Raw genomic sequence first — 13,594 nt, 5'->3', positions numbered from 1 at the left:
TATTCTAAACCCAAAATGACCAATTTAGGTGGACCACGAGGAACCAATTGGGCGCGTTACTCTTTTTTTTTCTTTTATATGAATGATCTACTTAACTGCCTCACATATCATAAGTGTATACTATATATTCCGATGACACAACAATTATTAATTTTGGTGAATGTATGTCAACGGTAGTAACCCGGCTTAAACCCGCCGTGGTTGCTCAGTGGCTATGGTGTTGGGCTGCTGAGCACGAGGTCGCGGTATCGAATCCCGGCCACGGCGGCCGCATTTCGATGGGGGCGAAATGCGAAAACACCTGTGTACTTAGATTTAGGTGCACGTTAAAGAACCCCAGGTGGTCAAAATTTCCGGAGTCCCCCACTACGGCGTGCCTCATAATCAGAACTGGTTTTGGCACGTAAAACCCCATAATTTAATTTTAAGTAACCCGGCTTAATAGTGATCTTCATAACTTGCTAGGATGGTGTAAAATTATTCTTTTCTCATCCCAAAATAAATCATCACTATGCATCCTGCCCACTTCCAATGGCAACCATTTATTATCCGCAAGTAAAGAATGCACGTAGGTGATATTGACTTGCAGCGAAACGGTGCGGCGCCGCTTCAGCGCCTGCGCGCCCCGTCGGTGCTTCTCAAAATGAGCGCCACTGAAGATAAGAACACTCTCGCCAACAGAACCTAGATAAACCATGCGTGCACCCTGCTGGGGGTCAGTTTAAAGTCCCTAAAATTCCTGCTCGTTTTTAAGTAGTGACATCTACTCCGTCGGCCGCCATTATCTTCCTAGATATCATGCGACCGTCAAAGGCCTCTGCTATCTACGCTACTCGCAGCAGCGTGCAAATTATTGCGGGGGAGCAGCGTTAGGAAGAACATGACTGCCAGAATGAGCGCCACCCAATGAGATTCGTCGGAGGCGCTTCAAAGCTAGTCGCTACTTAAAGAAAGCAAAAATATCTAGGGACCTTCTAGGTCAGTTGCTGCAATGTGTTTCGACTGGAAGCATTAAAGCCATTCTTACCCACATCTGGTGGCCCGGAAACGGGACATACCACACTGCCATGGCCGACCAGGAAGCCCTTGCCACTTTTCGCCAACAGGTGCAACAATCGCAACAGCAACAGCAGGCCCAGCAACAGCTGATTCAGAACTAAGAGCAGCAACTTGAGGAACAGCAGCAGCGCATCCAAAACGATTCCACACAGCTCCGCCCTGGCCACACCACCCAAAGCTCCGCTTCAGTGGTCGCCGTCAACGCAGACGCTGCGACTACTACGGCCGTCGCCGACCCAGACGGCTGTCACGTCACCGCAAGGCTTCCACCGTTTTTAGCAGACTCACCAGAAGGGTGGTTCGCACAAGTAGAGGCGCAGTTTTCCCTGGAACGTATCACCCAGGATCGGACGCGCTACGACTACACGTCGTCTCCCATCTGGACTCTCGCTGCGCGACTGAGCTTCGCGATATACTCGCAAATCATCCGGCTGATGATCGTTACCGGCACCTGAAGACGGAACTGATCCGACGGCTTTCACCTTCAGAAGACCATGAAGTGCGTCCACTACTTCAGCACGAAGAGCTCGGTGACCGGAAGCCATCGCAGTTCCTGCGCCATATGCGTGCCCTCGCAGGCAACGCGTGGGTTGACGACTCCCTCCTCCGAACCATCTCGCTCCAGCGCCTACAGTCACACGCACAGGCCATCCTCCAGGTTCAGCCGAGTCTCCGCTGGACCAGCTCGCCCAGATCACGGTCGGAGTCGTCGAAGTCTCTCTACCTTCGCCACCACTCACCGTTCATGCCATCGGTGCCCCACAGCCCACCTGTAAGCTCGCGCGCCCTATCGACATCAACCGTCAGCTGAACTCGATTCAAAGGCACCTGGACCAACGGCCGCAGTCGCGTCCCCGCAACCGCTCCCAAAGCCACAACCGCAACGCCGACTCATCGCATCGTAACGATAACGGCCGCTGCTCTACCATCGTCGCTTGGGTGACAGGGCCCGGAAATGTCAACCACCCTGTTCAGCCGGACGTCAGGAAAACTTCAATGGCAGCCCGTAGAGACGGCCTCGAGCTGTCAACTTGGAGGACGTCGCATTTTTGTCACCGACCAAGTCACTAAGCGGCGGTTCCTCATCGACTGCGGTTCGGACATCTGCTGCTTTCCCCGAGCCTTCCTGCACGACAAACGCCCTTGCACGTCCTTTGAGCTAAATGCGGCAGATTACTCGGGCATTAAGACCTACAGCTCGCTCTGACGGAACCCGACGGGCCGTAGGGTTCCGGACCCGAGCCACCAGGACTTCATCCGACCCGGGCTCTTGCCAACCTGTTCCCGGGCGTCGCCACTCTACCCAATCAAGAACTGCTGCCCGAGGCCGGCGACTTTCTGCACCCGTGGGCAGAACGTGAGCAGTCGGGCTACAGGCCCGAGTTCTACGCCCAGCTATCTGGCCGGAACGCCGCCACAATCTGCCCGTAACGCCAAGCTGCCTAGCTGCCTTCCCTCTCCAAGCCAGAGCTGCCGCACTCTGATCGCCTGTTCAACGGTCGAATACACCCACCTTGGCGTTCCAGTTTATTTTGTGCTCAAATGCATAAAGCGACGTTTTCTTAAGAACCTAACTGGAACGCCAATGCATTTCTCCGCAAAGTTCGGGAATTAATATCTCGAAACTGGTGTCATCCCGAGAATTCGTTCCAAGTGGATCCGACCGGGGCTCTTGCCAACCTGTTCCCGGGCGTCGCCACTCTACCCGATCAGCTTGTTCTTCGTCGTAGCTCAAGCTCGGCTGGAATAAACGGTTCCTTAAAGTGGTAGAGGTGGTTTTCGTTCCCCGAGAACTCTACGGCTACAATTTGTAAATTGCAATATATGCCACCAGGTAATTAGTTAAAAACTTAATTAGTGGATTTCTGTTAATTATTCAATTATGCATTTCAATTTGTTGTGCAAGTAATGTCCGCCTCTTCGAGTAGACCAGCTCATGAACTAGAATTGGGCTATTTGCCATAGGAAACCTTTAAGAATTTTTTCAAGTGTTCACTGAAACACCCAGTATATATTGTCTGAGCGCAACCCATGACTTACTCTTCTTCATCCCTATACATCATCGTCACTTGTACAAATTCCTCATCTGTATTTATCACCATCAGCCGCACAGCTTGTTCTTCGTCGTAGCTCGAGCTCGGCTGGAATAAACGGTTCCTTATAAGTGGTAGAGGTGCTTTTCGTTCCCCGAGACCTCTCACCCTTCTCACTGGAGCTCCGCTCGGGTCGCCGCATACCACCTACTAGCATGCCTGCTCAAGACAATCCGAGCACGTCCGATACTACTACCCCAGCACAGCCTTCACCATCCGTCGTGGCCATCCACAACCGCCACCGTGACCCACCAATCTTCGATGGTCTGTGGGGAGATGACGTCGAGGAATGGCTCCAAAACTACTACCGGCAAGCGACTTCAATAATTGGGATAACTCACAAAAGTTGCACAATGTCCCCTTCTACCTCACCGATGTCGCGCAAACCTGGTTTTGGAACCATCAGCCTGATCTCCCCGACTGGAAAACGTTCACCCAGCAACTTCGTCAGATCTTCGGCGCTTCCGCTATCCACACTGAGGTCGCGAAGAAGAAGCTCTGTGAGCGCTTCCAGTTCCCCGGGGAACCGTACACATCATACATTGAGGATGTGCTAGCTTTGTGCAAACGTGTCAACGCCACCATGTCCTAGACCGACCGAATACGGCATATTATTAAAGGCATAAACACCGTCGCCTTTAGCGCACTCGCCACACAAAGTCCTGCCACCATCCAAGATGTAACATTTAGCCACTTGCCAGCGCCTAGACGACCTTCAATCTCTATATACGGCTATGCTCGGATAACAAAGACCATCGTCTGCCTTCAGCAGTAGAATTGCGCACGGTCACACGTGATAATGTCGGGGAGGAACTTCACGGGCAGTCCTCTTCCTGTGCGACAGAACCTGGCGTCGCCCCTTCTCCAACCGGCTTACGCGAGATAATCAGGCAAGAGATCGCCTCTGCGTCGCGTCTAACGTGCTCCGATGGCCCCTGCGCTCGGCAGGTGCCAACATATGCCGACGTCGCGGAGCTCTCTCCGGTCATCGCGGCCCCTCTACCAACGGATCACTATTTACCTGTGCCTTCATTGTCGCCACCAGTGCGCGTACAGCCTTACCGCTCCGCTCCGCTTCCTGCTCGACCCATTTGCTACTACTGTGGCTACCGAGGGCATATATCCCGGTTTTGTCGACGGTGACTAAGCAGCCATATTATTCAAACAGTTGTGTGCTCATCAGTGAAACTTAAGGTAAACATATAGAAGCATGTTAGGCTTGACTGTTTTGTTGACTGTCTCTTTTTATTTCCTATGTAGCTATTTTACTCTCACGGAACCACAAGGCCTGCTGGCTTCCATTGTTGTTGTTTAGTTAAGGTAAGTCGCATGGTTGCATGGCAGACGTTGACTGTTTTATTGACTGCCTCTTTTTATTTCCTATGCAGCAATTTTACTCTTTCATGCGACCACGAGGCCTGCTCTCTGCCATCGTTTTCGTCTAGCAGGGGCGTAGCCAGGGGGTGTTGGGGGGTTCAACCCCCCCCCCCCCACGAAATTTTTTGCCCCCCCCCCCCCCCCCACTTACCCACCCTTTGTTCTCGCCGCATCGCGCTGACATAATTCAAGAAACCGGTGCTACTATAACAATTTCATTCCTGGGCGCTTCCGTTTGGGTTGTTAATTTACAGCGAATCATGTCTGCATATGGCAAAAACTGTCACGGTGTTTGTCAAGGCTTTGACACTCTGCGAGGTTTTGGGCGAGAATGTGGCGGCCGCATTCTGAAGCAACAAATGTGCAACAAATGAAGCAACAAATGCGGCAGACGCATTTTAGATGAAGGCGAAAATGCTCGAGGCCCGTTTACTTAGATTTAGGTGCACGTTAAAGATCCCAGGTGGTCGAAATTTTCGGTATACATTTCCGCCGCTTCCCTTCAGGTGACGGTTAGGCCGCGCTCGCGCAGGATCTTAGTCTACGTTCACACGTGGTCTCGAAGCTGGATGACGCGGCAAAATCTTGCAAAAATCCGCCCGTCTAGGCGGCAAAACCGGCAGAAAAACAGGTGGCGAGCCAAATCGGTCTCGGACCGATTTTTTCGCCATGGCGAAGCGGAAACGCGGCGGAAAGTCGTTCTGCTCGACCGGAAGCTACACGAGCATGGTAACATCCGGTCGTAAAATTGAACATAGCACCAAAAGTGTAGGCTGCAATGCTGATCGACGCGATCAAGAACCGATCCTTGCCCTACGAAAAGAGTGGTACTAAAACATACTGTCAGCAATACTCGCGATAGTATTCAACGTCGCGCGACCGGAGGTGCGGCAACGAAGCCTTCTAACACTTTAGCAAAGCCAGGTGAACCCACCACTGCCGTTTCCGAGGTGTCCGCATCTTCCGTTTATTCAATGTCCATTTCTAGAAAACAAGTAGGTAGAAGTATAAAAGCCATTTCTTCTTCCACTTCCATGGCAGACAATAGTTAGACAGATTCCTCTTTGGCGCTCGATAATTCTCCTCGCACATGCACGGTATGTTGCAGTAGTCGCGGGGTGCTTTTCTCGTCGCGACGATAGATTGGGAGCGTAGGTCTCACGTAGGACGCGCAGGCTTTGGCGAGCCCCAACACAAGGGCCAGCCCGGGTTTTAGCGTTGGTGTTCCCGTTGCCGCTTTGGTGTCCTGGAGGCGCCGACAATAATACGAAATGATGAAATGTTATTACAACTTCTAAATAAAACCTATTAATGTAATATAATCACGCCTAGGCACCAACCTGTGACTCAGCGCTACCGCGCCCGTGTGAGGAGAATTCCGGAACGCCAACAAGGAATTTATCGAAGGTCACAGATGACACGCGAAGTTGCGCAAAATGATCACTTTTGATGACGGGTGGGTCAATGAATGAACATACCGCTCGAAATAATGCGATAATGAGCGCCAGCACGCCGACAAACGTACGCAGCCTAGATGGATGTGGACGAAAGCGGCAGCGGCGGCCGCGGCGGTAGCAACACAAATGTGAACAACTTGGACATGCGCGGAAAAGATTTTCCGGCCGCTTTGGCCTTTCCGGCCGCTTTGGCCTTTCCGCCCGCTTGTCGCTTCCCAAGTGTGAACGTAGCCTTAGTCTGCGCGCGAAACGTCTCTTCTTTGCGATGGCGCCCCTACGGAAGGCTGGTAGTTACTGTTGTGTTGTTGAATACCAAACCAGCAATTACGGAAGGCTGGTAGTTGCTGTTGTGTTGTGGAATCCCAAACCAGCAATGTACAAACGAAGTGGTTGATGCCAGCAGTGAAATTCCACCGACTCGCAACAGAATGCACGAAACAGACAGCCGACAAGCATGGATTACTGCTGTGCGCAGTACAGCGTTAGTAAACTCTTGTTGCAGGCGCTGACAGTTCTCGTCGGAGTTCACGCGTCCTGAGAAATTGATTAGGTGCACTATGCACTGAACAAGACCGGAGTTCAATCCTGCATCACTAGTACACCAATCAGTCGACATTCTGTGAGGTACAATTAAGGCCGCTTCCTGTTAGCACCGGCGTAAGTGAAGCCGAAATGAGTTGCACGCACTACTTAATATGCGTACACATGCCATATCTATGCTATGCGGTGAAATATTCTGTACAATTATGAATCTGTTGACGTAAAGGCAAATGACGGCTGCACGCTCGCACACAGCGGAAGACACTGCGGCCCATTCACTTGCCGCAGGAAATGCAACCCTCTCGTATATGAGGGAGCCGGGCAACGAAAGCTTAAAAAAAAATGCATTACGCGTTATTGCGCGTATTTAAGTTTTCTAGCGTAAAGACGCAGCGAACAAGCTATTGCTATGTGAGTAGGTATAGCCTGGTCACATGTGCATTTTCGCGTGTAAATCCGTCCTTGACTTGTGAAACGCACTTCGCCCCGACGAGGACGACGCCACCGACGCTTAACGGAGATTAACGATTCACAACGTCTTCTCCGATCGGGCGGGTCGTCTCAATGATGCGTTTTCGAAGACTGGTACATTCAGTGGTGCGACGAGAGGCCGTTGCTCCAAACGCCCACTGTACCTGTCGTACTTACTGTGTGTTATTGCGCTTACTTTACTTTTTACTTACTTTCTTCACAAGCACACGCACACGCGAGGGGGGGGGGGGGGGGTCCCATGTCTTTGATATAAATGTATAGAGTCTGCTTAAACTACCGATATTTATTATCGAACACGTCACGTAGAGGGAAGCAGACGCTTGCGCCCCCCCTTCCCGGTCGGTTTTCTTTCATGACAATTGTTTGTGGGCTGTCACTCTCAAAATTCCGAGGAATAACTTTGTAAAGAATGCAAGTGTGAGCAACATTAGTGGTAAAATATATTTGGAGGGCCTGCGTGGTTGGGGATGATTTTGTTGACTGTCTCCTTTTAATTCCTATGCAGCTCTTTTACTCTCTCATGGAAGCACAAGGCCTGCTGGCTTCCATTGTTTTTGTCTAATTAAGGCAAGTCACATGATTGCAAGCCAGACGTTGACTGTTTTGTTGACTGTCTCTTTTTATTTCCTATGCAGCTATTTTACTCTCACAGAACCACAAGGCCTGCTGGTTTCCATTGTTTTTGTCTAGATAAGGTAAGTCGCATGGCCGCAAGCCAGAGCCCGAATGTATGCTTACACGGTCGCTTTGTTTATGTGTGTGCACAATCTCTGAATTGTTTCCACACTTTTGGCATTTGACCATTTGTATGCTGCTACAAATTTGTTTATCTTGCTGTAGGACATATGTTCCGCAAACAGATGAGCAGGGGCCAAGCGGTGTTTGTTTCTCACAGTTTCATGCACACCTAATTAATGTTAACGTAAACCTGTAGGAGCATGCAAGGCTTGACTGTTCTGTTCAGTGGCTTCTTTGGATTTCTATGCACCTCTTTTGTGTACTGGTATTTCTTATTTTCTGCGGGGTACAACCAACCTCTCTATATGGCCTTCATAGATTATGAAAAGGCATTTGATTCAGTAGAGATACCAGCAGTCATAGAGGCATTGCGTAATCAAGGAGTACAGGAGGCATACGTGAATATCTTAGCAAACATCTACAAGGATTCCACAGCTACCTTGGTTCTCCACAAGAAAAGTAGAAAGTTACCTATCAAGAAAGGGGTGAGGCAAGGCGACACAATCTCTCCAATGTATGCTTAGAAGAAGTATTCAAGCTCTTAGACTGGGAAGGCTTAGGAGTGAGGATCAACGGCGAATATCTCAGCAACCTTCCGTTTGCAGATGACATTGTCCTATTCAGCAACAATGCAGACGAATTACAGCAAATGATTAAGGATCTTAATCGAGAATGTGTAAGAATTGAGTTGAAGATGAATATGCAGAAGACAAAGATAATGTTCAATAGCCTGGCAAGGGAACAAGAATTCAGGATCGCCAGTCACCCTCTAGAGTCTGTAAAAGAGTACGTTTATCTAGGTCAATTACTCACAGGGGACCCTGATCACGAGAAAGAAATTTACAGAAGAATGAAATTGGGTTGGAGTGCATACGGCAGGCATTGCCAAATTCTGACTGGGAGCTTACCACTGTCGTTGAAAAGAAAAGTGTACAATCTTTGCATTCTGCCGGTGCTAACATATGGGGCAGAAACTTGGAGGTTAACAAAGAAGCTCGAGAGCAAGTTAAGGACCGCACAAAGAGCGATGGAACGAAAAATCTTAGGACTAACGTTAACAGACAGGAAGAGAGCGGTGTGGATCAGAGAACAAACGGGGATAGCCGATGTTCTAGTTGACATTAAGCGGAAGAAATGGAGCTGGGCAGGCCATGTAATGCGTAGGGTGGACAACCGGTGCACCATTAGGGTTACAGAATGGCAGGCGCGTAGCCAAGGGGGGGGGGGGGGGGGGGGCTGATGGGGCTTCAGCCCCTCCCCGAAATTTTTTCGTGCTGTCATGCACCGCCGACCAAAATAACCACCGGCGGCGGGAATCATTATGGATTTTGTCTACAATGTCTTTTGGACGCTCGAAAAGACATTTCGGCGCGAAAATTGCGAACTCGGGCTGGATTTCGTGGCAACGCCCATGAACCTGGAGTCGCATAACGTAAGGAGCCCCAGCCGAGCACAAAGCTTCAAGGGCTTTTCGATAGCGAGCGGGCGCGTCGCGGCATCTCGCAGCGGCACCGGAATCTACGGATCGCACGGATTTCAATTCCGAAACTTGATGGGTATAAAGTTCTCATACACTTTTGACGCGAAAAGTGCACTGACATTTCCAAAGGCGTGCTTATGATTTTTAATTCTGGAACTTTCTGGGTTTAATGTTTTTATAAACTTGGGCCAACATGCACGCACTCGAACGCGTGTGTCCAAGCCGTTCCAGAAATGGAAACACGCGCTCGCAATCTTCCACACACACGAAAATATTAAATGTCACCGTGACTGTCAGCTTGCATTTGATAATTTTCTCCAAAAATTTTCAGGAAGCGCGCCCAATGTGATCAATGAGCTGGACCAGGGCAGGCAAAGTAAAATAAGAGAACACGAAAGAAAGTCAACAGCCTATTTAATTTGAGACAGTTCTTTTTTGCGGGCGGCAAGGTCTGGCTCTCCGTGGCGATAGGGACACTGGTCCTATGGATTTAAGCAAAGCCCTCGCTGAAAATACTGGTATTTCCAGAGCGCTTCTTCGCATGCGAGTTGACTGTTGAGATACATATCTCAAGAACCATTTGGAAAGTTGCCCCAGTAATGCCTCGTATTTAAACCAGACGTACAAAACCAAATTATAGAAATTTGTGGTGAAATTATCAAAGAAAGCCTAGATGCAAAAGGGAACGCTGCAGGCTGCTTCTCCGTACTTGCTGACGAAACGACGGATATTGCTGGAATCGAACAGCTTACTGTTTGTGCAAGGTACGTAAACAAGAATGTCAACGATATCGAAGGAAGGAAGGAAGCAAAATAAGAGGTGAAAGGCAGAGAGGTTAACCAGGTTAAGTGTTCCGTTGGCTACTCTGCACAGGGGGATGTGGTAAGGGCAGAAAATATTAGAAAACAATAGAAGATTAAAATGAAAAAAAAAATACGTATCAGTCCGCACATTCTATAGTTTTTCACTAAGTCCTGTTTCTTTTAAAAAGCGTGCTAGCGTTTTTAAAGCAGTTCTTTCCGACGTCGGCTGGGACCAGGAACCAAGAATTGTGGCTTCCGTAAGAGGACGGCTGTCTACCTTGTCGAGCGTGGTGCTGAGGAAACGACATCGAAGTGTTTTTAGGTTTTAGCACAGGAATAGATGCCCTCTCTCATGGAGACTGCAGGTTATATGTGCATGTGTACAAACTGCTGCAGATTCTAGTTACCCTTCCAGTGCCATTGCCAGGGCAGAGAGATTTTCAAATATGAGATTACTAAAAAAACCACTTGCGCTTTACAATGTCTGAGGAACGCATGGTTATGCTGGCGCTTCTATAACCCACAGACACGTCGCCAACAATGTGTCCGAAGTTATTGAACGCTTCGCTAAACCTCCCCGATGAGTGAAGTTTATCGTTTAGATAGCGAAGCAACAAAAATCAATGCCTGTAAAAATATCTGTTCCTTGACGTTCCTATATAAGCTCGTAATTATGAAAACGTATGACTGTTCATTAGCTTTTAAAACCACAGAAGTTTTCACCGTTTATTGTACCAGTTAGCATGATGATCAAAATTATCCTGGGAATACAAAAATTTCGGGGACATCAATAACCAATTTTGATAAACCTTGCTCATTAAAAGCCCGGCACACGCGGCGTTTCCCAAAAACGCACTCGGATGTTGGGTAAATCAACTTGCCGCATCATCTGTGGCTTTCGTTTGTCCTTTTCTTTCCTTTTTAGGCACATGTTCTGACTTCTTTTTTGAAACGAAGCAATTGTGATGTGTGGTGCGCGACGGTGATATTTGTGGTGTGCGACAATGTGCGGTACATTCAAACAAGAAGCAGACGACAAGGAGAGCATGCGCCGCTCTACCGCGCCGCGCCGAAAACGACGACGCCGAAGGCCGTCCGGCGCGTGAACACGCGGCGCAAGAAAAGAAATCAAAAGAAAGAAAGCCAATCCAATCACAAAGGAACACGGAGCCTCGAGCAGCCAATGAGAAATCGACGAATCGACCAGAGCAGCAGAAAAAGGAGCCGCGCTGGCAGTAGGGAGAGGAGTTCCAGAAGCGGCACCAGGACAAGGTCGGCCACCGGATCGGGAGTTGAAGACGGCCGTCGGGTTCCGGACCCGAGCCACCAGGACTTCACCCGGCCGGGGCCTCCTGCCAACCCATTCCTGGGCGCCGCTACTCCATCCGTTCGAGAACTGCTGCCCGAGGCCGGTGAGCGTCTGCGTCCGTGGGCAGAACCTGAGCTGTCGGGCTACGAACCCGAGTGACACGATCAGCTGCCCGACCAGAACGCCACCACCGTCGGCTCGTGCTGCCGAGCCGCCTGTCTTCTCCCTCCGAGCCAGAGCTGCCACGCTCCGACACAACGTCTTTTGGTGAGACCAACACCGCTTATCTCGTCGTCTCGTCTCCGCTTCGCCGCGTCGAGACTGTAGTGCATACGCACACCCGCAGCCTGGACGAACTTGCCTCATATCATTAGCGTTCTAGCTAGATGTTTTCATGTTATCTTTGTGTGTTTGTTTTTATGGGCTAATTTTCGCTTCTAGTTTCATTAAAAGTTTGTGTGTGATTTTCCCAACAAACGGCTTTGTCCTCGATTGGGTTCTGGGAGGCTCCGCCTCAGAGAACCGCCAGAAACATTAACACAAAAGAACCTGCTCATCACAGCAATACCCTTATTTAATTTGGGGTACAGAATAATTGTTGCCGCTGTGCAGGCAGTTAAATACACATTTTCGTATTGATTTATGCATTCTTTTTCTATTATTCTAGCCACATGGTGCTGTCGCGATCGCAGCATGGCCCAAATGCATATCACGATTTCTGAGATCATAGTTTCGTTCTTGCCTGGATCGTCTGTCTTTATACTCGTATGCGTGAAGTTTACTATCTGTGACTGCGCAACATGTTTATTTGTCTTGTTTGACGCATTATATACAGTGACGTTTCCTTAGATTCGTAGATTTATTGCAGACTTATACGTATATTTAAATATCTTGTTGCGAGGTTTTGTGTACACAAGCAGTGAACTTGGTTTCACGCGACACTTTCTTGCCGTTTATCTTGGCATTTCTAATGTATATTTTGCGGAACTTCTGCTTTTTGTATGTACTCACTGTTGCGACTATAATTTCGGTGCAAAACAATATACGACCGGTAACATCTGCTCCTGCGCAATCTATTGCAACAAAGGACGGCGTCATTGAGGTTTTTCCCTGGTCGTTGCATATGTACAAAAATGTAAACAAGGTTGTTGAATGACAAAGATTCATCAAAATATTTGTCCTCAACTTGTTCATTTTATGGCCTTTACGTTTTTCATATCAGCTGCATGCACTGCTTTGCTGGTTTCGAACTGATATAGTTCTAAAGTTCGCGTGATATTTTCTTTACTTATTAGATAGACCAAAACAAAAAGCGGAAGCATTGATATCAGCTATTTCTGCTACAATTTTGGGACATACGAAGCCATTCTTTTATAAAACAAACACACAATTTACTTGTCTTGACAGTGCGTAGCGTTAAATAATTTGTTTTCAGCATCTAATATACAATGGCATTGGCAATGGAAATGCAGTTATTATTCATGTGTTTGATGCCTCGACAACTTTTACAAGGAGGAAGCCGCGTTGCAACTTGAGCCCCCCCCCCCCCCCCGAACAATATTTCTGGCTACGCCACTGCAGAATGGATACCAAGAGAAGGGAAGCGCAGTCGAGGTCGGCAGAGAACCAGATGGGATGATGAAGTTAGGAAATTTTCAGGCGCAAATTGGAATACGCTAGCGCAAGACAGGGGTAATTGGAGATCGCAGGGAGAGGCCTTCATCCTGCAGTGGACATAAAAAGTTGTCGCAGTTTCACCTAAAAGGTGAAGCATCAATTGCGATAGCAAACTTGTAGAGAGCTATACAGAGTAATGATATTAGCTTTATCAGCTGTATAAACTTGGACATGCAGCAGCACCGGCAACACGCAGAACTGTTGTCGACGCCGTCGGCGTTTTGCCCGCGTTCGCTCAAAATGCGTGCGGCGTTGGTGACTGTTGCCGGAGCCTCTGATATAAATAGGGGGGGGGGGGGGGAGGTGTTTATTATACATAAGGAAGAGACGCTTAATTCTGCAGCCCATAAGGGAGCACGGCGCAGCGTCGTAGGGGATAGGGGGAGGCACTTGGTGCCGCACCTAAACGTCGCCTCCCGTCCCTCCCCCTCCCCCCACGGCCTCTCGCGCGTTGGAAGAAGGCGCGTTTGCTCTACATATATGGTGATTGTAGAGGAGGAAAGAGACGCCTACTTCTGCAGCCCTTAAGCGAGCACGGCGCAGGACGCGCGTTTGTTCTCCGCCGTGCG

Source organism: Dermacentor silvarum, chromosome 6 (genome assembly GCF_013339745.2).
Source record: "Dermacentor silvarum isolate Dsil-2018 chromosome 6, BIME_Dsil_1.4, whole genome shotgun sequence".
Taxonomy (NCBI): domain Eukaryota; kingdom Metazoa; phylum Arthropoda; class Arachnida; order Ixodida; family Ixodidae; genus Dermacentor; species Dermacentor silvarum.
This window is presented reverse-complemented; position numbering follows the sequence as displayed.